Below are 15,919 nucleotides of genomic sequence, written 5' to 3' on the forward strand. Positions count from 1 at the left end.
TGTTTAAGTAGTCTCCACAATCATGGGGAAGACTGCTGACTTGACAGAAGGCAGTCATTTACACACTCTACATGGAGGGTAAACCACAAAAGGTCATTTCTAAAGAAGCTGGCTGTTCACAGAGTGCTGTATCCAAGCATATTAATGGACAGTTGAGTGGAAGGAAAAAGTGTGGTAGAAAAAAGTAGATAAGCAACCAGGATAACAGCAGCCTTGAAAGGATTGTTAAGAAAAGGCCATTCAAAAATTTTGGGCAGATTCACAAGGAGTTGACTGCTGCTGGAGTCATTGCTTCAAGAGCCACCACACACAGACGTATCCAGGTCATGGGCTACAAGTGTCGCATTACTTGTGTCAAGACACTCATGACTAGGGTTGAGCGAAACGGGTCGTTCATTTTCAAAAGTCGCCGACTTTTGGCAAAGTCGGGGTTCATGAAACCCGATCCGACCCCTGTGCGGGGTCGGCCATGCGGTACGCGACTTTCGCGCCAAAGTCGCGTTTCAATGACGCGAAAAGCGCCATTTCTCAGCCAATGAAGGTAAACGCAGAGTGTGGACAGCGTGAAGACATAGGTCCTGGTCCCCACCATCTTAGAGAAGGGCATTGCAGTGATTGGCTTGCTGTCTGCGGCGTCACAGGAGCTATAAAGGGGAGTTCCCGCCGACCGCCATGTTACTGCTGCTGATCTGAGCTTAGGGAGAGGTTGCTGCCGCTTCGTCAGAAGCAGGGATAGCGTTAGGCAGGGTCCATTAACCACCAAACCGCTTGTGCTGTAGCGATTTCCACTGCCCAACACCACCTTCGGTGTGCAGGGACAGTGGAAGCTACATTTTTTTTTTCCCCCTCAGCGCTGTAGCTCATTGGGCTGCCCTAGAAGGCTCTCTGATAGCTGCATTGCTGTGTGTACGCCGCTGTGCAAACCAACTGCTTTTTTCAAAGCACAAATCCTCTTGTTCCTTCCTTTCTGCACAGCTATCTTTTTGGTTTGTACACACTTTTTATTTAATTTGTGCATCAGTCCACTCCTTATTGCTGCCTGCCATACCTGGCTGAGATTACTGCAGGGAGATAGTAATTGAAGGACACTCCCTGTTTTTTTTTTTTTTTTGTGGGAGATTAAGATTGACATTTCTGCTAGAGTGCCATCCCTGTCTGTGTCATCTCTCACTCAGTGGGCCATAGAAAGCCTATTTATTTTTTTGCTTGATTTGGGTTATAAAATCTACCTGAAAAAATCACTACATCAATCAGTGGGAGAAAAATATTGGCCTCAGGGCTTGTGTGCCACTCTTGACTCCTGTGTGCATCATCACTCACTCAGTGGGCCATAGAAAGCATATTTATTTTTTTGCTTGATTTTGGTTCTAAAATCTACCTGAAAAAATCACTACATCAATCAGTGGGAGAAAAATATTGGCCTCAGGGCTTGTGTGCCACTCCTGACTCCTGTGTGCATCATCACTCACTCAGTGGGCCATAGAAAGCCCTTTTTTTTTTTTTTTTGCTTTATTTGGGTTCTAAATTCTACCTGAAAAAAAATCAATAAATCAATCAGTGGGAGATTAATATTGGCCTTTGGGCTTGTGTGCCAGTCCTAAGCGTGCCATCTCTCTCTCTCAGATAGTGGGCCATAGAAAGCCTATTTATTTATTTTTTTTTATTGGGTTTATAAATTTTCCCTGGAAAAAAAAAAAAAAGTGGGAGATTAATATTGGCCTCTGGGCTTGTGTGCCAGTCCTGAGCGTGCCATCTCTCTCACAAATAGTGGGCCATAGAAAGCCTATTTATTTATTTTTTTTTGGTTTTATAAATTCTCCCTTACAAAAAAAAGGGAGATTAATATTGGCCTTTGGGCTTGTGTGCCAGTCCTAAGCGTGCCATCTCTCTCTGTCTCTCAGATAGTGGGCCATAGAAAGCCTATTTATTATTTTTTTTATTGGGTTTATAAATTTTCCCTGGAACAAAAAAAAAAAAGTGGGAGATAAATATTGGCCTCTGGGCTTGTGTGCCACTCCTGACTCCTGTGTGCGTCATCTCTCACTCAGTGGGCCATAGAAAGCCTTTTTTTGTTTTATTTGTTTTCTAAATTCTCCCTGAAAAAATCATTTTATTTTCTTTGGTTTCTAAATTCTTCCTGAAAAAATCATTTTATTCTATTTTTTTTTTCCTAAAGTCTCCCTGAAAAAAACAAAAAAAAAAACAAATCAGTGGGAGATTAATATTGCCCTTTCTGCTTGTGTGCCAGTCTTGACTCCTGGGTGTGCCATCTCTCTCTCTCTCTCCAATTGTGGGCCATAGAAAGCCTATTATTTTTTTAGCTTGATTTGGGTTCCAAAATCTACCTGAAAAAATCACTACATCAATCAGTGGGAGATAAATATTGGCCTCTGGGCTTGTGTGCCACTCCTGACTCCTGTGTGCGTCATCTCTCACTCAGTGGGCCATAGAAAGCCTTTTTTTTGTTTTATTTGTTTTCTAAATTCTCCCTGAAAAAATCATTTTATTTTATTTGGTTTCTAAATTCTTCCTGAAAAAATCATTTTATTCTATTTTTTTTTTCCTAAAGTCTCCCTGAAAAAAAAAACAAAACAAAACAAATCAGTGGGAGATTAATATTGCCCTTTCTGCTTGTGTGCCAGTCTTGACTCCTGGGTGTGCCATCTCTCTCTCTCTCTCTCTCCAATTGTGGGCCATAGAAAGCCTATTATTTTTTTAGCTTGATTTGGGTTCCAAAATCTACCTGAAAAAATCACTACATCAATCAGTGGGAGATAAATATTGGCCTCTGGGCTTGTGTGCCACTCCTGACTCCTGTGTGCGTCATCTCTCACTCAGTGGGCCATAGAAAGCCTTTTTTTGTTTTATTTGTTTTCTAAATTCTCCCTGAAAAAATCATTTTATTTTATTTGGTTTCTAAATTCTTCCTGAAAAAATCATTTTATTCTATTTTTTTTTTCCTAAAGTCTCCCTGAAAAAAAACAAAAAAAAAAACAAATCAGTGGGAGATTAATATTGCCCTTTCTGCTTGTGTGCCAGTCTTGACTCCTGGGTGTGCCATCTCTCTCTCTCTCTCTCCAATTGTGGGCCATAGAAAGCCTATTATTTTTTTAGCTTGATTTGGGTTCCAAAATTTACCTGAAAAAATCACTACATCAATCAGTGGGAGATAAATATTGGCCTCTGGGCTTGTGTGCCACTCCTGACTCCTGTGTGCGTCATCTCTCACTCAGTGGGCCATAGAAAGCCTTTTTTTGTTTTATTTGTTTTCTAAATTCTCCCTGAAAAAATCATTTTATTTTATTTGGTTTCTAAATTCTTCCTGAAAAAATCATTTTATTCTATTTTTTTTTTCCTAAAGTCTCCCTGAAAAAAAAAAAAAAAAAAAAACCAGTGGGAGATTAATATTGCCCTTTCTGCTTGTGTGCCAGTCTTGACTCCTGGGTGTGCCATCTCTCTCTCTCTCTCTCTCCAATTGTGGGCCATAGAAAGCCTATTATTTTTTTAGCTTGATTTAGGTTCCAAAATCTACCTGAAAAAATCACTACATCAATCAGTGGGAGATAAATATTGGCCTCTGGGCTTGTGTGCCACTCCTGACTCCTGTGTGCGTCATCTCTCACTCAGTGGGCCATAGAAAGCCTTTTTTTGTTTTATTTGTTTTCTAAATTCTCCCTGAAAAAATCATTTTATTTTCTTTGGTTTCTAAATTCTTCCTGAAAAAATCATTTTATTCTATTTTTTTTTTCCTAAAGTCTCCCTGAAAAAAAAAAAAATCAAATCAGTGGGAGATTAATATTTACATTTGTGCTTCAGTGACAGTCCTGCGTGTGTGGCATCTCTCTCATTTGTTGCCACCAACAACAGAGTGTGTAACATTGTGGCTGATTTTCGTTGTGGTCTCACTCACCTGTAAAGGGGTAGCTAAATCATACTGAAGTTATAGCTCACCGTGTAATTTGTGTGACAGCAACAAATACCGTTAGTTTGTTTACGTTTTTAAAACAATGAGGAAGTATGGTGGAAGAGGTCGTGGCCGGGGGCGTTCATTGTCAGCTGGTAATGAGGGTAGTGGTAGTGGTGGAGCATCAGCTGGTCGTGGGAAAAAAAATATTGCACCTAAGTCTGGAGCTGTGGAGCCAGGTTCGTCGTCTGGCTACACAAGGCCTCGAACGCTCCCTTTTCTGGGAGTAGGAAAACCGCTTTTAAAGCCGGAGCAGCAAGAGCAAGTTTTGGCTTATCTTGCTGACTCAGCCTCTAGCTCTTTTGCCTCCTCTCGTGAAACTGGTAAATGTCAAAGCAGCGCGTCGTTAGTGGATGTTCACGGTCAGGGACAAGTCGCTTCCTTGTCCTCTTCAGCAAAAACAACAACAGAGAAGAATGCAGCAGGCGACACAACGGGTTACTCCATGGAGCTCTTTACACATACCGTCCCTGGCTTAGAAAGTGAAGCAGTTAACAGTCCATGCCCATTACAAGTTGAATCTGACATGGAGTGCACTGATGCACAGCCACAGCCAGACTACTATGCTGGTCCTTTGACTCAGACCACAACATTGCCCTCGCAGGGTGCTGATCAAGAATCAGACCCTGATGAGACTATGTTGCCCCATCACGAACGCTATACCACCGACCGACACGGTGACACAGACGAAGTTGCACACGAGCTACAAGAAGAGGTAATAGATGACCCAGTGCTTGACCCCGATTGGCAGCCATTGGGGGAACAGGGTGCAGGCGGCAGCAGTTCTGAAGCGGAGGAGGAGGGGCCGCAGCAGGCATCAACATCGCAACAGGTTCCATCTGCCGGGCCCGTATCTTGCCCAAAACGCGTGGCAAAGCTAAAACCTGTTGGAGGACAGCGTGGCCATCCGGTTAAAGCTCAGTCTGCAATGCCTGAAAAGGTATCCGATGCTAGAAAGAGTGCAGTCTGGCATTTTTTTAAACAACATCCAATTGATCAGCGCAAAGTCATCTGTCAAAAATGTTCAACTACCTTAAGCAGAGGACAGAATCTGAAAAGTCTCAATACAAGTTGCATGCATAGACATTTAACCACCATGCATTTGCAAGCCTGGACTAACTACCAAACGTCCCTTAAGGTTGTAGCACCCTCGGCCAATGAAGCTAGTCAGCAACGCAACATCCCTTCCGGCAGTGTAGGGCCACCATTTTCCGCACCACCTGCAGTATCTGTGCAGGTTTCTTTGCCAGGCCAAAGCCGTCAGGGTCAGGGAATCACCAGTTTCGTAGTAGGAAACACTGCATCTAGGGCACCGGTGGCAACAATACCATCTCCCACCGTCTCTCAGTCTGCCATGTCCACCGGCACCCCCGCTATCCCAGCCCTCCACCAGCATGTTAAAGAGCGCATCGTCCATGCACTCAGGCAATCTGTGAGCACAAAGGTGCACCTGACAACAGATGCATGGACCAGTAGGCATGGCCAGGGACGTTACGTGTCCATCACGGCACACTGGGTAAATGTGGTGGATGCAGGGTCCACAGGGGACAGCAAGTTTGGGACAGTTCTGCCTAGCCCACGGTCTAGGAAACAATTGGCTGTAGCCGTTCGCACCCCCTCCTCCTCCTCTTCGTCCTCCTGCAGAAGCGAGAGCTCGTCCACAGACCGCAGTCGCACAACCACTCCATCCGCAGCTGCCACTGTTGCACACCAGGTCTCCCATTATGGGGCAGCTACTGGCAAACGTCAGCAGGCTGTATTGGCTATGAAGTGTTTGGGCGACAACAGACACACCGCGGAAGTTCTGTCCGAGTTCTTGCAGAAAGAAACGCAGTCGTGGCTGGGCACTGTAGATCTTGAGGCAGGCAAGGTAGTGAGTGATAACGGAAGGAATTTCATGGCTGCCATCTCCCTTTCCCAACTGAAACACATTCCTTGCCTGGCTCACACCTTAAACCTGGTGGTGCAGTGCTTCCTGAAAAGTTATCCGGGGTTATCCGACCTGCTCCTCAAAGTGCGTGGACTTTGCTCACATATCCGCCGTTCGCCCGTACACTCCAGCCGTATGCAGACCTATCAGCGTTCTTTGAACCTTCCCCAGCATCGCCTAATCATAGACGTTGCAACAAGGTGGAACTCAACACTGCACATGCTTCAGAGACTGTGTGAACAGAGGCGGGCTGTTATGTTTTTGTGGGAGGATACACATACACGGGCAGGCAGTAGGATGGCAGACATGGAGTTGTCAGGTGTGCAGTGGTCGAAGATTCAAGACATGTGTCAAGTCCTTCAGTGTTTTGAGGAATGCACACGGCTGGTTAGTGCAGACAACGCCATAATAAGCATGAGCATCCCCCTAATGCGTCTGCTGATGCAAAGTTTGACGCACATAAAGGATCAGGCGTCTGCAGCTGAGGAAGAGGAAAGCCTTGATGACAGTCAGCCATTGTCTGGCCAGGGCAGTGTACAGGACGAGTTAGCGGGCGAAGAGGAGGAGGAGGACGAGGAGGATGATGGGGATGATTATATTTTTAATGAGGAAGCTTTTCCGGGGCCACTGGAAATTGGTGGCGCGGCAAGGCCGGGTTCTGTTTTTTTGAGGGACACAAGTGACGTTGATTTGCCTGAAACTGCCCCTCAACCAAGCACAACCGCAGATTTGAGAACTGGAACTTTGGCCCACATGGCGGATTATGCCTTACGTATCCTCAAAAGGGACACACGCATAACTAAAATGATGAATGATGACGATTACTGGTTGGCCTGCCTCCTTGATCCTTGCTATAAAGGCAAATTGCAAAATATAATGCCACATGAGAACTTGGAACTAATATTAGCAACCAAACAATCAACTCTTGTTGACCATTTGCTTCTGGCATTCCCTGCACACAGCGCCCGTGATCGTTCTCACACGAGCTGCAGGGGCCAGCAGACCAGAGGGGTTAGAGGGGCAGAAATCAGAAGTGGCATTGGCCAGAGGGGTTTTCTGACCAGGTTGTGGAGTGATTTTGCTATGACCGCAGACAGGACAGGTACTGCAGCATCAATTCAAAGTGACAGGAGACAACATTTGTCCAGTATGGTTACAAACTATTTTTCATCCCTTATCGATGTTCTCCCTCAACCGTCATTCCCATTTGATTACTGGGCATCAAAATTAGACACCTGGCCAGAATTGGCAGAATATGCATTGCAGGAGCTTGCTTGCCCGGCAGCTAGTGTCCTATCAGAAAGAGTATTCAGTGCTGCAGGTTCAATACTAACAGAAAAAAGGACTCGTCTGGCTACCCAAAATGTAGATGATCTAACCTTCATTAAAATGAACCACAACTGGATTTCGAAATCTTTTGCCCCACCTTGCCCGGCTGACACCTAGCTTTCCTATGAAAAGGTCTTGCCTGTGGACTATTCTGAATGCCTTTTCCAATCTCGTAATTTTCTGCACCTGATTGTCCAGCATACGACATGTTTACACCTCACTAAATGGCCAAACTCCCCACACGGGGCCGTGGTATCGACACTTGGCAACAGCACCCGTGAGAGTGCAGTTTGTCTGAAGAGGTGGGTGAGCCCGCTTCTGGTCGACGGCACTGCCATTGGGTCCCTCCTAGTACAATAAAGTGTCTCTGGCGGTGGTGGTGCGCACCCAACGTCAGACACACCGTTGTAATATGAGGGGCCCTGGGCCTGTACCGCCGGCCACAAGACAGTTTCCCCCCACCCCAGCTCAAACAGTGCTCTACCACTTGCAAAATTATCTCACAGCTCCACCAATGTTTAGTCTATGCGCTGACATCCTTCAATGCCTGCCACTGACAATACCATTGTATTGACATTTTTGTTATGTTAGGCCTTCGATGCCTGTCTGTGGTCACTCCTTCCACTAGGCCTCCACTGACCACACCACTGCTGCCCGTGTACCCCTGGAACCAATTTAAAATTGCCTACAGCCATGTGTTATTATTTTAGGCCTTCGATGCCTGTCTGCGGTCACTCCTTCCACTAGGCCTCCACTGACCACACCACTGCTGCCCGTGTACCCCTGGAACCAATTTAAAATTGCCTACAGCCATGTGTTATTATTTTAGGCCTTCGATGCCTGTCTGCGGTCACTCCTTCCACTAGGCCTCCACTGACCACACCACTGCTGCCCGTGTACCCCTGGAACCAATTTAAAATTGCCTACAGCCATGTGTTATTATTTTAGGCCTTCGATGCCTGTCTGCGGTCACTCCTTCCACTAGGCCTCCACTGACCACACCACTGCTGCCCGTGTACCCCTGGAACCAATTTAAAATTGCCTACAGCCATGTGTTATTATTTTAGGCCTTCGATGCCTGTCTGCGGTCACTCCTTCCACTAGGCCTCCACTGACCACACCACTGCTGCCCGTGTACCCCTGGAACCAATTTAAAATTGCCTACAGCCAGCCCAATTTTTTTATTTTAGGCCTTCGATGCCTGTCTGCGGTCACTCCTTCCACTAGGCCTCCACTGACCACACCACTGCTGCCCGTGTACCCCTGGAACCAATTTAAAATTGCCTACAGCCATGTGTTATTATTTTAGGCCTTCGATGCCTGTCTGCGGTCACTCCTTCCACTAGGCCTCCACTGACCACACCACTGCTGCCCGTGTACCCCTGGAACCAATTTAAAATTGCCTACAGCCAGCCCAATTTTTTTATTTTAGGCCTTCGATGCCTGTCTGCGGTCCATTCTTTCAACTACTACTACACTGACCAGGGCACTGCTGCCCATGTACCCCTGGAACCAATTTAAAATTGCCTACAGCCATGTGTTATTATTTTAGGCCTTCGATGCCTGTCTGCGGTCACTCCTTCCACTAGGCCTCCACTGACCACACCACTGCTGCCCGTGTACCCCTGGAACCAATTTAAAATTGCCTACAGCCAGCCCAATTTTTTTATTTTAGGCCTTCGATGCCTGTCTGCGGTCCATTCTTTCAACTACTACTACACTGACCAGGGCACTGCTGCCCGTGTACCCCTGTAACCAATTTAGAATTGCCTACAGCCATGTGTTATTATTTTAGGCCTTCGATGCCTGTCTGCGGTCACTCCTTCCACTAGGCCTCCACTGATCACACCACTGCTGCCCGTGTACCCCTGGAACCAATTTAAAATTGCCTACAGCCATGTGTTATTATTTTAGGCCTTCGATGCCTGTCTGCGGTCACTCCTTCCACTAGGCCTCCACTGACCACACCACTGCTGCCCGTGTACCCCTGGAACCAACATCAGAAAATATAAAAATAAGTATTTTGCTTATAAAAAAGAAAATACTGGAGAGATATCAAATGCAGACATTTTAACATTAAAAACAAACAAATACAACAAAAATCTGGTACAGTACTAAAAATGGCCACCAGCTACAATAACTTTCTCCTGCAAGTAGTTAACTGAAAGGTTTTTTCAATTTTAAACACAGATATGGCATCCACCGAGTGTTGTCCTGTCGCGTCTTCTTTATATTATTGCCAAGAAGATGCAAAACAATGAAAATAATAAAATCATTATTTACCAAAAAAATAGAGTAAGTCAAAACCACATTGCAAATAAACATTCATTACAAATAAAGAAGCAGGGCGCGTCCGAGGGTGAGTATATACCTAATAAGAATATAATCACCCTCGGACGCGCCCTGCTTCTTTCCGACAGCCTTCCTTCCTAAGAATCAGCCCTTCCGTGGTGTAGAGAGAGGGTTTTTTACACTCCAAGGTGTTCCCCAGGTTGCCTTTCCTGAGCTTCGATCTTCCGGCTCTCGTTTAGTAGTTGTTGGAAACTACGCTGCATTGGGCTTACAAATTGGGTATGGGGTGTAGAGAGATGGTGTGTTCCACTCCAAGGTGTTCCCCAGGTTGCCTTTCCTGAGCTTCGATCTTCCGGCTCTCGTTTAGTAGTTGTTGGAAACTACGCTGCATTAGGCCTACAAATTGGGTATGGGGTGTAGAGAGATGGTGTGTTCCACTGTAGAGAGATGGTGTGTTCCACTCCAAGGTGTTCCCCAGGTTTCCTCGCCAATGCTTCGATCATCATGCTCTCGTTTAGTAGTTGTTGGAAACTACGCTGCATTAGGCCTACAAATTGGGTATGGGGTGTAGAGAGATGGTGTGTTCCACTCCAAGGTGTTTTCCAGGTTGCCTTTCCTGAGCTTCGATCTTCCGGCTCTCGTTTAGTAGTTCTTGGAAACTACACTGCATTAGGCCTACAAATTGGGTATGGGGTGTAGAGAGATGGTGTGTTCCACTCCAAGGTGTTCCCCAGGTTTCCTCGCCAATGCTTCGATCTTCATGCTCTCGTTTAGTAGTTGTTGGAAACTACACTGCATTAGGCCTACAAATTGGGTATGGGGTGTAGAGAGATGGTGTGTTCCACTCCAAGGTGTTCTCCAGGTTGCCTTTCCTGAGCTTCGATCTTCCGGCTCTCGTTTAGTAGTTCTTGGAAACTACACTGCATTAGGCCTACAAATTGGGTATGGGGTGTAGAGAGATGGTGTGTTCCACTCCAAGGTGTTCTCCAGGTTGCCTTTCCTAAACTTCTATCTTCAGGCTCTCATTAAATTGTGGTTAAACGGAACAACTGCATTTGGCGTACTAGTTGGTTTGGGGCCTACTATCGGTCTCTGCCACTCCTTGCTGTTCTCCTGGTTTCCTGTCCTGAAATTCCGTTTTCAGGCGCTCGTTAAGTAGTTGTTAATGTTAGACTGCATTTTGCCTACTAGTTGGGTTGGGGCCTACTATCGGTGTCTGCCACTCCTTGCTGTTCTCCTCCACTGAACAAAGCTGTGCCGCCTGTTTACTACGGTTGCCAATTTTGAACTGCATTTCGACTACTTACTGATTTGGGCCTACTCTCTGTGTCAGCCTCTCATTCCAGTTGTCCTCCACTGCAATGCCCCCTGGTTATTCCTGTGTTACCAATTTTGAACTGCATTTAGCCAACTTTATTCTTTGGGCCTATATCTGTGTTTCCTCCTCATCCTGCCCATTGCCCAGCCAGTGATAGATGAGTCTGCTGGTACATTGACCCATAACGCAACATTCCCCGTGCACGCTACACAACAACATTGTGACCCTGCTGAAAGTCAGGTTGCTCTTCCCGCATACCATACCACCTTACACGGGGACAAAGAGGAAGGTGCAGATGAAAGTGCAGGTTCCTTCATCAGGTGGGGGAGAAATACTAGTTGGCGACGTCACTGGCACAGGGCCTCTCATAGTACGCAAAAGTGTTGCTGCCGGTGGGAGGCGCCCCCGCCGTGCAAACACACCGCTGTACTTTGAGGGGCCCTGTGCCAGTGCCAATGCCAACGAGTGGGCCCCCCCTGCTTGCTCAGGTTCACAGCACTTGCAAAGTTGAAATACTTACCTCTCCCTGCTCCACTGCCGTGACGTGGTCCAGATTTCCTGGGCCCACTAATTACTTGAACCAGCCCTACCCACCACAACTTTAGCCAAATGACCCCAATTTCAAATGCCTTCCAATTATTATAAGGTAAATTACGCTTGACAAGCTTCATTAAGAAGAATGGATGGTTTTGACATTAAAATGGGCACTCTAGGTGTTTTCCTGGCCCCCACTCACTGCCGACTATGCTGCCCCATTGACTTGCATTGGGTTTCGTGTTTCGGTCGATCCCGACTTTACGTCATAATCGGCCGATTTCACTCGACCCGACTTTTGAGATAGTCGGGTTTCGCGAAACCCGGCTCGACTCTAAAAAGGTCAAGGTCGCTCAACTCTACTCATGACCAATAAACAATGCCAGAAGTGTTCTACCTGGGCCAAGTAAAAAAAGAACTGGTGCTGTTTTCTGATGAAAGTAAATTTTGGATTTAATTTGGAAATCAAGGTCCCAGAGACTGGAGGAAGAGTGGAGAGGCACACAATCCAAGCTGCTTTAGGTCTAGTGTGAAGTTTCCACTAATCAGTGATGGTTTGGGGAGCCATGTCATCTGCTGGTGTAGGTCTACTATGCTTTATCAAGAAGAAAGTAAGCACAGCCATGTACCAGGAAATTTTAAAGCACTTCATGCTTCACTCTGCCGACAAGCTTTTAGGAGATGGAAATTTCATTCTCCAGCAGGACATGGCACCTGTCCTCACTTTCAAAAGTACCAATACCTGGTTTAAAAACAACAGTATCACTGTGCTTGATTGGCCAGCATACACGCCTGACCTTAACCCCATAGAGAATCTATGGGGTATTGTCAATGCAGACAAGCTGAAGGCTACTATCAAAGGCTTCCATAACACCTCAACAGTGCCACAGGCTGATTGCCTCCATGCCACATTGCATTGATGCAGTAATTGATGCAAAAGGAGCCCCAACTAAGTATTGAGTGCATTAACTGAACATACATTTCAGTAGGCTACCTCCCTGATAGAGTGCAGATACAGGTAAACGGAAGACCAAGGTTGTGTCATACTCTAGGAGGCACAGCAGAAACCAGTAGGACAGCTAGACTACACGTAACCTGTCCGCCCTAATGCCCAGGAGACACAGTGACACATAGAGCCTAGGTCATGATAGAGACCCTGTAAAAAGGCTTGACTTACCTGTCATACGGGTTTGTGTCCCACTTCAATAAAGGACAGAGATAACTGAGAGGACCTTGCTAAGAAGCCACGGGCAGTAAGGGACTATAATACCACCATGCTAAGAGGAAGGCTTTTAACTCCACCTGGTAAAGCTGGACACTGAACTCGCTTCCAAGACGGCCGGACCCTTCCTGTACCTGTGATCTGGTGCCCTGGACTGTGGCTTCCAGCTACCATCAGTAAACCAGGTAAAAAGACTGCACAATTGCGTCCTTCATTCTCTACTGCACCACTCACCATCTTCCATCTGTTCACCGGGAGCCCAAGGGACCTACTTCACCTGACAAAGCTATACCATCTGGCTGCCATAACATCACCCCAGAGGACCCCTTTAAGCAGCGTTGGTCATCCCTGGCCAAATACCATAGGTGGCATCACGAACATTTATTATTTTACAAATCCCTTTAAAGACATTCCCCTTAAATTGGGCGCCCAGGGGCACAGACCGTGACATGTCACTTTAAGTACTGGACCCGGTACAGAGTACCCCACGGCCCTGGCGGGCGTTCCACACTTGTAGTTGTCATCTGAATGATCAACAAAACTATTGTTCGGCCGATGACTCTGCATTGTGCACGTGAAGTAAATATGTTATCAATCACTTAAGGTACCAATTGTCAGCTGATCAGAATGTATCTGAAAACATTTGTTGTAAATAGTTATGGGTCGCCCTGTCAGACCAAGGGGTTACTCAGTACTGGGTCCTGCGGTTCACAGGGGGATGTCACGGTGGCTGTCACGGTTTGTGGCCCTGGGACGTCCGTATACAAGGGGAAGGTCTTTAAAGGGATAAGGTTTATGTTCGTTACGCCACCTGTGGTATTCGGTCAGGGTGACCGATGCTGCTTTACGGGGTCCGCTGGGATGATGTTATGGCAGCTAGATGGTATACCTTCCCACAGGTGAAGTATATCCCCAGGGCTTCCCAGCATGTAGATGGTAGTATGGTGAGAGGTGCAGTAAATAACGAGGACACAGGTTACTTTGCTTACTGTTGGTTTCAGCAGCCACAGTCCAGGGCACCAGATCACAGGGCAGGTAGATTCCGGCTGGTTTGGAGGCAAATCCAGAGTCCCCTTATCCAGGTGGAAATCAATAGCCTTCCCTTGCGCTGTAGTGGTGTAGTCCCTTACTGAATAAGCTTCAAATAAGGTCCTCTCAGATGTGGTGTCTCTCTTTCTGTCCCCCGTAGTTGGATAGGACAAAACCCGTATGACTGGTGGCTTGAGGCAGTTTATAGGGACTCTAGCATGCCCCAGTCTCTGAGGGGTGCCACCGTGCCTCCTGGGTGAAGGTGCGGACAAGTAACGTGCAATTAGCTGTCCTGCCGGTCTCTGAAGTAAGGCGTAGAGGTCTTTACTACCTCGGTGTTCTGGCTACCGGTTATCTGCACCTCAGAAGGAGGCAGCCTGCTTTGGGCTGGTCCCCTTCTGGTATCCTCTCCTGTGCTTTGCTTTCCTGCACGCTCACTGCAACATATTCTGCTTTCTGAAATGTCTCCTCCTGGGAGCTGCAGCTCTGAGGGCATGCTTAGCTTCGTGGACTCTCTGTCCTCCTCAGACGGCTGTCTGGAACTTTCCCTCTCTCCCTACAGACTACCAGTTATATATATATGGGGAGTCACCTAGTAAATAGGATCAAAAGCTCCCCCTGGTGGCCTGGAGTGTGAATATGTTGCATGCTTGTGGTACCTGGATGCAGTTATCCTTCCTTGCCTCAAATGTAGTATCACTCTCCCCGAGAGGAAAGCAATGCCACTGTGACGACCAGGACCCTGGGGCGCCACAGTTACAGTTGGTATCAGGCAAACATTTCTTATTTTGGCAAATGTTTCTTCGATACGGCTAGTATTATAGATTTTATGTATTTCTTCAGTTTTTAGGGGTCTTTTTGTCAGACATTTATAGAGCTCCTTATCTTGTGGATAACAACATGATTAGAAGGGTTGATCCTGGCTTCCCCAATGGAAGGTTTTGGGCGATGTTTAACTAGTGCTCAAAAAGTGTATATTTATTGTGACCACTAGAATCCACAAAGAAGTAATTAGTTATAAGTTGGCCATACACATTAGATAATGTCAATTGAGCACTCGTTTAGTCAAAATTTAATTCTCCCAACTCCAACATACAAAGGAAGTTGACTGAGTACGCCTGTGTTCTTTATGAAAAAGCTACTTCCAGAGTCTTCTGACAGTGGCTTATTTCTGTACCAAACAAAATGAATCAGCCATTGGAATTCAACAGGCTAGATCCTTCTCTCTCCCAACATCATTTGTTGGGGGGAAGGAGGTTGGAGACCCCTCTTACACATTAAATAGTTGACTGCTGAAGCTGAAATTGGTGGGTATAGCCTACTTTTATGTGATATTTATAGGTTTTTTTTTATCTCTACCATTCCTTTGTAGATTTGTATTTACATGCTTTTGATGGAGTCAAGAAAGCTATGTGATTTGCCACCAAATTAGTTTTGTTCAGCATGCTCCTTTATATAATTTCACTACCAAACTGTGATTTAGAATTTTTAAGTGAACTAAGTGACTTAGAAGTTAAAAAGTGAAAATACGAAACAAAAAAATATACCCTTATTTCTGTACTGCCCCTTCAACACTGCCAACCTGGGCACATACCTAGTTCTCTAATGATTAACATATGGTTTTCCATTACAGTTTTGGCACACTTTACAGAGCGATAAAGATTAGATTATCTACTTCTTCTTATCTCTATTATGTTTCTTCTCTATTAATTACGTTTTCATTATGTTTCTTTATCAGCCAGACAAGCAAAGCAGTCAAATAGAAACCCTATGGGTAAAGTTCAAAGGCACTTTCAGGTTATTGCTTGCGGAAAGAGAAATCTTACATCTGTTTTAGGTAATAGAAATTTTGCTGGGTGACATATTTAATTCCTGTGAGAAATTGTTCATAGGTACTGCCCCTAATTTTTAATTTCCAATAGTTCATATCAGCAAATACTTTTCTCTTGAAATGTTCCTTTTTTCAACCAATTACACTACAGAAAGTCATATTAAGTTAATATTGTGTATAAATACTGTCAAAAGTTTTAAGCACGTGTAGAAACAAGAAAGAAAGGTTTCAAAACAGAAGTGTTAATAGTTTATTTTTCTCAATTAACAAAACATAAAATGAATGAATAAAAGAGACAGACTTAATGATGCTGAGATCAGGGCTCTGTGGGGGCCATGCGATCACTTCCAGGACATTTGTACTTCTTTATGTAGAAGATAGTTCTTAGGGTGGTTTCACACTTGCGTTTTTGTCTGCAGCGTTTTATGCGCAAAAAAAGCATGCGTTTTTTCCCTATATTTAACATTGAA

The sequence above is a fragment of the Ranitomeya imitator genome, chromosome 6, assembly GCF_032444005.1.
Source record: "Ranitomeya imitator isolate aRanImi1 chromosome 6, aRanImi1.pri, whole genome shotgun sequence".
Classification (NCBI taxonomy): domain Eukaryota; kingdom Metazoa; phylum Chordata; class Amphibia; order Anura; family Dendrobatidae; genus Ranitomeya; species Ranitomeya imitator.